Here is a 12,634-nt window from a genome sequence, read left to right as displayed (position 1 = left end):
GGATCTGCAAGAGGGAAGCCAGGGTTCATAGGGAATATATGAGGTCCACCCAGCCTCCACTGGAGTGGTCCAGGCAGACTCTTGGAGGAGACAGCATCTTGGCTGGGTTTTCAAGGATGAGTTGGGAGAGCCAAACTTAAGTCTAGCAGTCGCTGGAGTGAGAGAAGGGGGTGGTGAGGACAGGATCAACTTCTAGGCAGTCCTGCTTCCAAAAAAGTTTGGCAAAAAAATGTTTCCATTCACAGCATCTCTGGTATGTTCCTGCTATTCTGATTCATTACAACCCTGTCTTTTCCAGCATTAATTCAGGCCAGTGGTTGCCATGAATAAAGAGCAGCATTAAAATATCATCAGGAAAGATACATCATCAGCTTCTAACTGGGGAGGAAAAATGTCTTAAAGCTTCATAGGTGTTTCTATTTAGTCTGGGGACCCATGTCATATTAATTGACTAGATAAATACTTGGGGTACTCAATCTTGCTACTAACATTTTAATCCCTTCCAGTTCCATTCAAATTGTGCCTAATACCTGGTCACTAAAAATAATATAAAACAGGACTTCCCTGGTGGCTCAGTGGTTAGGAGTCTGCCTGCCAATGCAGGGGACACGGGTTCAAGTCCTGGTCCAGGAAGATCCCACATGCCGTGGAGCAACTAAGCCCGTCCACCGTAACTACCGAACCTGAGCTCTAGAGCCTGTGAGCCACAACTACTGAAGCCTGCACGCCTAGAGCTCGTACTCCGCAACAAGAGAAGCCACCGCAAAGAGAAGCCCGCGCACCGCAACGAAGAGTAGCCCCTGCTCTCCGCAGCTAGAGAAAGCCCGCGAGCAGCAATGAAGACCCAGCGCAGCCAAAAATAGATTAATTAATTAATTTTTAAAAAAAAGTAATAATATAAAACAGATCTAAAATTCACTTTCAGGGGAAAAAAATGTGCAAGGCGTGGGGTCCACTCCTGCAATAACCTTTTCGTGCGGGATTGCCATTTGAGATTACCCTGCTGGCATCTGACTCTTGCCGCACGTGGAGCCCACTCTCTTGCTAATTTAGCTGCAGGCCAGCCCTCGCTCTGCTTTAGAACAGCATTAAGGGAATTGTCTTCTCTGGCTGGGAAAGACCATTGGAATCCAGAGAAGGAAAACAAAGGGCGCCCTCCTCAGAGAAGCTGCCGAATGCTCAGACCCTTCATGTTGAATTACACTCGTCACCCTGAGACCTGTGTTGCTGGCCTCTCCCGCCCCATCTGCAGCGGTCAAACCCTCCCCATTCAGAATCTACAGTGAGCAGTCAACTGCTGCAACCCAAGGAGAAAATCCAATACTTTTTCTACATCTCCTTATTAAAGCAAAAACGGAACAGTAACTGCCCAATTCAGCTTATATAAGAAACTCAGTGAATTACATTGCCATGAAAAAAAAAAAAAAACCGGATGTTAGCATCTCTGGGACTGAGACAGCGACAAGAGACTTTCCTTGGGCAGAATGGCAGACCTCTGCACCTGGAGCCTCTTGGGGAGGATCTTCTCTGCCCCTCCTTTATTTCTCACATGGTTCCTTTCGCCACTTTTTCAGTCTTTGGGACCTTGATCAAGGAGTAGGCAGTTCTACTTTGTCACCAAAACTGAGCTAAAATACTTCAAAGCTAAGATGTATATGCACTCCTCCTTTTAGCTAAAGATCTTATTTGGGTAAGGAGTATGCAAGTTGACGGAATAATGGGTGAGGAGTGTGGAAGTTGAGGGAATAATGGGCAGAGCATTAGGGCATTTCCCAACTGGGACACTTAGAAAAAAATCTTTTGATTGAAGCATAACACACATACAGAGAAGGGCACAAGTCCTATGTGCAGAGTGACTACCCCTATGGTACCTGCACCCAGATTAAAATCAGAACGTTATCCCAGGAGCCCCTCCCTGGGACCCGACCCTGCTCCTCCCCACAGCCAGGGTGACCACCCTCCTGACTGCTAACACCACTGACTCATTTGGCCTGAAACTAGGATACTTTTAAGAGCCCCAGTAATTATGCTGGGACAACAGGCATAAACCAGGCTCTCTGTGACAAACCCAGATGTATGTTACTGTAAATATTGGTCACATTTGGTCTGTTTCCCAAGGCACTTTGGACTGACCCCAGTTTCAACACTTGTCACATTCTGCATATTTGCTAAATATGCAACGAACTCTTCACTACTGGAGGTCAATGTGGAGTCTGATTCTTCATTCGTTTTCTCCCAAGTACCATTCAGTGACTGTCTTATGCCACCAGATGAAGGATTCAACAAGCACCCAGGTTTCCAAATTCCCCATTCCTCGTTATCAGGCTGGGCAGAGAATGTACCGTTTTATCTCCATCCCGGCCTGATGAGATTTTCTGGAGGAAGCTTTTGCCTGAGGAAAGTTTCCTGTCAGCCAAGTGTCTGCTTGGCCCCTTCCTGCAATCAAACATCATATGACCCATTCTCTGTGCATGCCTTTCCCACCCTCCTGGCTGTGTATGTGTGTCTGGCGGCAGGGGAAGGCGGGGTAGGGATGGGGACAGAGACTCTCTTCTTGACTGTCAGGCTCCTCGAAGCCCTCCAGGCTTCAAACTTCAGTGTCCATCTTCATAGGACCCACACCACCCAGTTTTAGCAAGAATCTTGTTAAGTCAGTCTAGAAAGAATTCCCACCTTCAATACCTGACAACCCTAAGTATCTGATCAAATTCCTCATCCCCCACCCTTGGTACCTGCCCACCTTAGCCAGTCTTCAGCAAGAATCCTGTCCGGTCCATTTAGCCACAATGCCCCTTTACTCCTGCTGTTTCTTCTTAGCAATTTTCCATCCATCACCCTCGACCCTGCTCCTCAGCTATAAATCCCCACTTGTCCGTGCTGTACTTGGAATTGAGCCCAGCTCTAAACTGAGGTAGGTCTCTTTTCCCTGATAGCAATAATTCCTGAGTAAAATCTGTTTTTGTGCTTTAACTATCGTCAGACTCTGATTTTCCTTGGGAGGGAGGGCACACACCGTGTACACATGCGTGTGTTTCTTCTTCTTGGTTCTGCTGCCACTGGTCTATGTTAAAACCAAAAGATTCCTTTCCAGCCTCCACCCGCCCCCGCTTCTTGCACCCACCATTTGACCTGCAGGCAAATGAAGCCATTCAAATATTTGCTCATCATGTCATCTGTTCCCATCCGACCTTGCAATTCCTGTCATGCCCCACATGTCAGTTTGAAGCATAACGTCATTAATACCTCCAGTGCACTAATGGATGCTTCACACATGAACGCATTAATGAAATGTGTTATTGTTTTCCCTCACAGGACATTAACAATCTACCTCACGCTGCGTCCCGAAGCCCCTCGGAGCTGCTGAAAACCACTAGCTATCAAATGAACCCTCAGTTCCGCCTCAGTAACTTTAAGTTCAAGTTTATCACTGAAGCGTTGCTCATGTGAGAAGAAAATACAAGCCTCTGAGGGCTTTGGGGCCCAGCTTCAATTACCATAAAGAGTAACAGGCAGCGATAGCTGGGGGGTGGGATGGGGGCAGCCGGAGCTGCATGGAAACACACCCTGTCAAAATGAAATAGGAAAGATCTGCGTGTCACTGGGATGATTTGTTTCTTGTTCCTCCCCTTTGTCTATGGGCTGATGGTTTGAATAATGAAGACGGTATTGGTTTTCTTCTTGAGCTCACCAGCACAGGAGGTCTGCTTTTCTGATGGCACAGCTGACATATTAAGAGGGATTAAAGTTTCTGTACACAGGCAATGTTTAAATTAGCTTCCTTAAGCCCCAAAGAAATCTTTCCAGCTGATTTGCAAAACGAGCCCCAGCACAGCCTGCAGCCACCCTGCACTGGTTGCCTAGACAGAGCCTCAGGGTTCTGTTTGGCCAGCTGTTTTGCAAAATCAGAAGAAAAGGAAAGGTAATTCCTTTTCACCATTGCCTCAGCCAGTATTTCTTCTGTAATTAAAATTGAAAGCTTTCCCCAACAGGTTCTCAGAGGCTCTCCCAGAGAAACAGATTTCTCTTTTCCTGTACAATTAAGCACAAATTGTAAGGTGCAGGGCTTTGCCATAGAGGGATGGATGGTCAGAGGTGTTCCATGCAAGGCTGGGGGACACTTTTGTGTTTGGTTAGCTGTTAGGAAATGCTAATTTCCTCTTCTCTTGCCATTAGGCACTAATTCCCTGCTGTGCCAGAAATTTTTTGCAGGCTGGGGCCAGAAAGGTGAGGGGAGATGTACAGCACAAATGCCACAGAATCACCTGCACCAGGAAACTGCTGCTTGGCCAGGAAGGTGATTGTTCACCCAGCGTTTGTGCCAACAATGCTCCTCACACTCCTTTTCTTCTTGTCCTTGGGAGCAGGCCTAAGAGTAGGTACTAAATTCGGTCTCTGAATGTCTCAGGTCGCTAAGCGTGTACCCTACACATGAGGTTCCAATAGCAATTAAGCATCTAATCAAAATCTCCTAGCTCAGGAACAAAAGCCAAGGCTTAACTCTTTCCTGGGCTGCTGACTGCAAGGAGATCCGTGTTGCCTGCCCGTCAGAGCCACGTGTCTGCGTCCCCACATCTACTCCTCTGAAGGGGAGACAGCCCACAGCAAGCTCCCAAGCCCTACAGCACAGATACCCTGAAAGTTCGGGGAGGACAATGTGTGTTCCTTCTGCTTCTCACAAACACAAGGCAAAACGAGCTGGACCCACATCACCCTAACACCTCTGCAGGTCTCATCTCAGAAACGCCCTGTACTTTTAAAGAACCAGGTGGCCAGAACTGTGACCACAGATGACAGTTTTTCTGCCATTTTATTTTAGCCCTATGCAAAGAGCCTCTAGGGTGGCCCTATGACTCTGTTCGCCTGGTATTGACACCTTGTATGATCACCACCTCCTTCTGAGCACAGACAGGATCTGTGACTTCTTTGTAAACAACTGAGTATGGCAAAGGTGAAGGGGTTTGGCAGATGTTATAAAGGCCCCAAGTCAAAAGGGTAAATCAAAAAGGAGATTATCCTGTGTGGCCTTAATCAGGTGAAAGCTCGTAAAAGAGGGACCGGGCCTTCTACAGGCCAGAGACCCTCCTTGCTGGCTGAAGTAAGCAGCCACACTGGAGAAGCCCACAGGGAGGAACTGCATTGCCTCTAGGATCTGGGGTGGCCTCCAGTGACAATCAGCAAAAAGCTGGGGACCCAGGAGCAACCAGGATATGAATTCTGCCAACAACCTGAATGAGCATGGAAGTGCATTCCCCCCCAGGCTGATGTCCACATGAAAACGTGGTCTACCCAACACGTTTATCAGAGCCTGGTGAGACCCCAAGCAGAGGACCCAGTACCTGGACTCCTGACCCATAAAACCTGGGTTGTTTTAAGCCACTAATTTGTTACTCAGCAAATAGATAACTAATACAATTCCTAAGCATTCAGATCGTACATTTTTAAATGACTGGTGACTCAGCTTATTGCAGCCATAGTCTTCATCATTAATATCTTCAAATCACCAGCCAATTAATATATTCCTTCTATGCATTGCCCCTTGGGTCCATGGTGCATATTTTTTGAGACCATGGAGCTCTTGAGATATTCTGTCAATCATTTCTCATTTCTCCTCAACCTTGCCTTTTTAGTCACTGAGAGCCCATATTGCAAAGAAAGATCTTAAAGTGAGTAGAAAACGACATTAAACAAAAAGATATGGATCTATGCTCGACACACAAATATTACAAAGATATATTCTTTTTCTTTTAATCAAGCTTTCACATGCACAAAGAGAAAATCATATTTTATTCCTGCTTGTCTTAAGCCTCATGAAGCCTTCAGTTCATAAACTTCTAGAAAACTTTCAAAGTTCTCAACAAATACGTTTTGTAGTTCAGATCATTTTAGAAATCAACTGCCGTATACCAATAGGATTTTTTCCCCGTGGAGTTTGACAAGCTGAACCTATTTATATGGAAGAGCGGGCCAAGAAAGGCTAGGATACTTCTGAAGACCCCAAAAGCCAGATACGAAGAATTATTATAAAGTGATACTTTATAGTATATTATAAAGTATGATGTTGGCACAATGATTTAAAAGATAATAAACCAACAGAATAAAAAGAGGTGCCCAACACAGGCCCATGCATGTATTGAAATCTGATATATGGAAGATGGGACATTACAAATCAGAGGGGAACAATGTTCTATATACTGAATGGTGCCCCATGATAGGTTCCCAATATAGGGGCGGGGGATAAATAAAACGGAAGAAATCTTCGTTTAGGAATTTAGTTAACTACCAAACAAAGAAAAGAAAAAGAGGTAAAAAAAGGTATAAGCCAGTATTCTTAAACTATAACACAGTAAACAGTTATATAAATCATGTTATTCATTGTGTTTTGCAATCATTTATCATTTTAAAACAATCTAGGGTTAAGAGAGGCTGACTGACCTTTGAAAATATATTAATTACTGCCTATGATTCAGCTCTTAAAAATATATGCTTAATTTGTGATTGAGAAAGGGGATTCATTTTTAAAAATAGCTTTAACATGCCTTTGGCCTAACAAAAGTCAAACATGGGACGTATTTCAAAACTGTAGGATTATGAAGATTGGATGGGAGCATGATGAAACAAGATCGGTCATGAACTGATAAGCACTGAAGCAAAATAATGGGCATCTAGAGATGTATTATGTACGTGTATGTTTGAAATTTTCCATAACTAAGAAAGTATTTTGAAAAAGGAAAGTAAAAGAGTGTTTGGTAAAGCATTTCAAGTAAGAAAGTTATACAGGGATTTATTATGTATGTGTATGTTTGAAATTTTCCATAACTAAGAAAGTATTTTAGAAAAGGAAAGAAAAAGAGTGTTTGGTAAAGCATCTCAAGTAAGAAAGTTAAACAGTAAGTCCCCTACATACAAACGAGTTCCATCCCGAGAATGCGTTCCTGAAGTCCAAATTGTTTGTAAACCCAACAAAGTTAGCCTAGGTACCCAACCAACAAATCGGCTGTATAGTACTGTACTGAAATAGGTTTATAATACTTTTCACACAAATACATACAAAACAAACAGGAAAAATAAAGAAAATGTTTTTAATCTTACAGTACGGTACTCTGAAAAGTACAGTAGTACCAGCTACATTACCTATGCTTTTACGCTTGCTTCTGGACATCCTGGGCTTGAAATAAAGATACTGTACTACTGTACTCTATACAGTTCTGTAAAGTACACAAAAGCACAACCACTTGCAGAAGATGCACACACGTGACAATTTACGCCAGACACTTGAACTTACGTGATTGGACATGCGAATGCATGTTTGCATCTTTGAAAGTTCACAACTTGAAGGTTTGCATGTAGGGGACTTACTGTACAGAACTTCTGTGCTATTATTTTAAGAAAACACACATGTATATATGTGCATATATATGTGTATATATATAGGCATAATAAAATATATGTGCACAAAAAGTTATGTTATACACACACACACACACACACACACATATATATATATATATATATATATATATATACACACACATACATAATTAACATAACTTTTGGGAGCGGGCAAGTCTGCATTCTTACACGGCCATGTTACAGGTAAGGATCCTGATCTCTCCTGGGTGGTTATCTTCTGTTTGCCCTCCCAGGTCCCCTCTCCACCCTTCTCTGGTGAACTGCAAGGGTGAGGTTGATAGGATCCCAGCCCCTGAGACTTCTAACTGGGTCTGGGCCATGCAGAGCATCAGAGAGCTGTGAGGGAGGGAGGAGGAAAGTGAAGTCAGGGGATTTGTTTCCCTGGCTTTCTTCCTGCTAGATAGCCTCCAAGTGGGCTAACTATGACCTTCTATTGAAGTTTACCATACCTCTCAAGAAGACCAATTCTACAGGACCTTTTTCTGCTGGGTTCCTGAAACTGATCCCTCTCTTTTTCCCTTTGGACATAGAGATTGTCTCAGCTCAGCTGCTGCTATCCCCAGATTCCTGCACAATCCCTCCTATGCGGTTGTACTCACACCCTTGTAACAGTTTTGTGTGCCATCTGTTTTCTATTAGGACCCTAATTACCACCCTCTTCATTAAACAATAGATGGCACACAGTTATTATAAATAGAGATGGGGAGATTATTATTCTCTACATTTGCAAATATTTCCAGTATTGCAGCTATGTCCTAGGTGATTCCCAAGCGGGACACAGCAGATATAAGAATAAAGGAAAAGAGAGATGTGCAATTGGGGGGTATCAACTAGATACTTACTGGTCCACAAACCAGTTCCTTTTGCTAATAGACATGGAAGGAACTGAGAAGACAGTCCTTTCTCTGAAAAGCCCCAATTGTGAGAGCAATTCAGCTCTCCTAACTTTCCCCATATCTGAACCTAGACTCAGTGCTATAGCACTATTAGAGCACACCAAATATTGCACTACAGTTACCTGAATACATGTATTTATCTCCTCCAGTAGGCTGTGAGCAATTTAAGGAAAAGAGTCCATCTTATTCAACTTTATATCCTTGCCACCTAGCACAGTGGCACATAACAGACACAGTAAATGTTAATTGAATGAATAAATGCCTGCTTGAATAAATGAATGCCAGTGGGGCCAGTGTGTTCCATAGCAGGGCTCTAAACAGAGGCTCTTCTCACCTTCTAGTCGCCATCTGGCTTCCAAAGGCAGCACCAAATCCAAATGTGACCTTGGTACCACGGAATAAAGAATCTTTCTCATCTGAATCACTCGCATCTGCCTGGCTACAGTCAACATAAGGTCTTGAGGCTGAGACACACCTTCATTTGTTAAAAGGGGGAGGGGAGCAGATGGCAAATGAAGGTACTAAAGCTCATTAATTCCTAATGGAGTTGTCCTCCTGGATGTAATTAGAACAAAAAGAAGGAAGAGCCAAAGGAGGAGGGTTTGGGAAATAAAGTAGGCAGCTGGAAGAGGTTTATGAATGGTATAAACCCTCAGGGAGCTTTCCATTAGAGAGGATAATAATGTCCACACTTCACAATGGCATAGTTCTCCACAACCAGCAAAACACATCTGCATACATTATTTCAATAGCGTCTCAGGAAATGATTGTAAGACACAGAGGAGAGTTTTATTTTTCCAATTGTGTAAATTAAAGAAGTTAAACTTCTCCTCGGAGAAGTTAAGCCACCTGCCCTGAGTAACATGGCTAGAAAGTTATAGAATAAGGGTGGATTTAAAACATTCTGACACTGAATTTGGTCTCCATCCATTCCATGGCTATAAATGGAGAGAGTGACCTTCAGACCAATTCTAAAAAGCATGTGACATTCCACCCAGCTCAACTATTCCATAGCATGCTCTTTTCTTCCATGCCCATTACCAATCACTTAAAGACATCCAGTTGCCTTCTGTTTTTGATTGGCAAGTGGGACACAGAGGTTCTTATGAGCCTAGAGTTTTTATTTCTTTATGTCCCCATGGAAGACCTCAAGCCAAGAGAGAAGGGAACTCTTCCTATTAGACCTAGTTAACTGACTCCCATTTCTTCCCACTGTTCCCAACACAAAATAAATTTATTCAAATATGTAGTTGCACTGAAATTGAGAATTACATATTGTACTTTGATCTTATAGGAAGTGGGCAGCATAAATCTGAGATATCAGCATTAAATGCAGAGACTTTATAACTAAGGGCTTGCTAGTAAGCCTGGGTTTTCATACTCAGCTCAGTCTACCCAAAAAGAAGTAAGTTACTTGAAAATTGACTCTTTGCATTAAAGTAAACTTGCCCCTTAAAGTCTTCTTCCTCTCTCAAAGGCACACAGCTGACCTAGTTCAGAAGCGAGCTGAAAAGATGGAAGGAAGATGTTCTATTTAACCAGCATCAATTGCTTATAACTATCCTATTCTCAATATCTTTTCCCCCCAAGGAAGCATTCAGCCAACACTTTTATTGGACTGATGCCCAGATTGCTCCATTAATTCATGCAACTACCTTTGTTGGAGTGCTCCAGGCATTATTACTCATGAATCCTACAGAGCACAAATACACCTCTAGAAATACTGTCATTTGTATTACATATGACCTTAAAGCATCTTCATAAATTATACCTTCAAAGCAAAGTAGAGAGCACTGAAGTCTTTTGCTATGTTAGTCATCTTAGTTTCACTAGACCCATTGTCTTTTCTTTACATATGCAATGTAACTAAATTGGTTTTTAGCGATCTGGGTCCTTCAGATTCATCAACTTTATCATAAGGTATATAAGATGTATGATCTTTAAACCTGTAATGGTATCTTTCTGCTCTGTGGGTTTCATTGGTTCAAACTTATCTTCCAATTATGTCTTCCTGAGATGTATTCTAGCTATGATGGGGGCTTCTAGGCTGTGGTTTATTTCTGGTACTGTACCTATTAAGTAACCAAACAAGAAAAGCAACAAAAATTGTGCTTTGGCTTCATATACATTAGACCATTTAACAAGAAACCTGTCCATTTTCAGAGACTTTGGCAACAAATATAGTCACTTAATTATTAAATTAGTTACCTTATCCTAAACAATTGTCAGTAGCCCACCATGTTAATAAGAAAGTTCTTTCTCAAAATAATTACCATTTGATTTCCAATTGCTTATAAAATGAGCACTGTTTTCTACCCAAAATTTCCATGAAATCTTAATATTCTTGTTTCATATTAGGAGTTTAAATGAATAAAGCGTTATTCACATAAAGGAAATAAGTACTTTGACCATTTTCAAAAGGAAAGTAGAACCACAATGTATGATGATATCCTGAACATGATCTGGGACACAAAAAAATCAGTATTATCTGTGAAACCTTGAGCAAAATTTCTCTCCTTTGCGGACAGAAAGCAACAATGTCATTCAGCTATTTACATACGGCCCAGATACTAATGAGGAAGTGTTTCTTGCTTTCTGTGAAGGAAAAGTGAACTATGAATAAATATCACTGGGGTCATTATCACCTGCACACACAGGTAACAGGTGGCTTGCAACAAAACAGTGTCAGAAGCAAAATGGATCTGTAGCAGGAAAATCTGTCTTAAGGCATGATTGGGGGTAAAAGACTAACTGTGGATAAATATTTGTGGTGCCTGGCAAAGCTCTCCAAGTTCCAAGGTGAGAAAAGACCTTTCACGCATATATGGAACTTTCCATGAGAGTTCCAGAGCCTTTCAACCTCAGAATATATCTGGCCTATCCTCTTTGCAAAAGGTAAACTGACAGGATCTTGGAGAAATAGGAGTTGAACCTACTCTTAGAGATCTTCAGAGAAGAGGAATTTCAGCTTCCTGGCTTAACTATGTTGCTGCTATCTAGTTTATTTTACATGGCCACATTTATCATGCTTAAAATTCAGCCCAAGTCCACCTGTTATTTTATTTTTTTTAGCAGCATTCACTCCTTTATTCAATAATTATATATTGAGCACCAATTATAGTCCAGGCACAACTTTAGTAGCTGGGATTCAAGAGAGAACAAAAGAGACCAAAATTCTTCCTCTTGTTGTCTTTATTATTCTAGCAATAAACTGTTCAATTCCCAGTAACATCCTTATTTCTTGTATGAAATTGGGTCAACTTCTTTGACCAAAGCTAGTTTTGTTCGAATTTAATTCCTTTAACAAAAAATTCAGCTACATGAAAACCAACATTAGTTTTGTACTCACAATTTGACAGCATTTGGGGCTGGTTCTTTTTTATTATTTTTCATTCTCATGTTTCCTAGAGGTGTACCCTGAACGAAAGAACAGTTTCCCTCCATCCTGGAAGGATACCAGTTCAACCGCATACGCATCCCTGAGGGACACAGGTGGAATGTGAAGAAAGAGGGGCCCTAGCCAGCCATACGGCCCATTTAACATTGGGGAAAAATGGAATTGCCTTTACATCAAGTTTCCTAGGGAGGATATAGGGAAAGCTTGTACAGAATTACTGCTCCAGCTAATTTGTAACTACTGCTACTACTACCATTGTCCTTTGACCTCATATACATTAGAATACTTGGTCCTCACAGCAACACCATGAGGAACAGATGAGAAAACAGGCTGGAAAAGGTAAGTGACTTGTCTACAATTAACAGCTCTGGCAAATGGTGGTGCTGAGATTCAAACTTATTTCAGGGGTCCGTCTCATGAAAAACCTATGATGTTAGTTATCTAATAAAACCATAGAAAGGGGGAAAAACCTAGGCAGAACACTCTATGACATAAATCACAGCAAGATCCTTTTTGATCCTCCTCCTAGACAAATGGAAATAAAAACAAAAATAAACAAATGGGACCTAACGAAACTTAAAAGCTTTTGCACAGCAAAGGAAACCATAAATAAGATGAAAAGACAACCCTCAGAATGGGAGAAAATATTTGCAAAATATTTGCAAATATTTGAAGCAACTGGCAAAGGATTAATCTCCAAAGTTTACAAGCAGCTCATACAGCTCAATATCAAAAAAACAACCCCATCCAAAAATGAGCAGAAGACCTAAATAGACATTTCTCCAAAGAAGATATACAGATAGCCAACACACACATGAAAGGATGCTCAACATCACTAATCATTAGAGAAATGCAAATCAAAACTACAATGAGGTATCACCGCACACCAGTCAGAGTGGCCATCATCAAAAAATCTAGAAAAAATAAATGC

This window comes from Globicephala melas, chromosome 6 (assembly GCF_963455315.2).
Source record: "Globicephala melas chromosome 6, mGloMel1.2, whole genome shotgun sequence".
Classification (NCBI taxonomy): Eukaryota; Metazoa; Chordata; class Mammalia; order Artiodactyla; family Delphinidae; genus Globicephala; species Globicephala melas.
Note: the sequence above shows the minus strand (reverse complement) of the source record.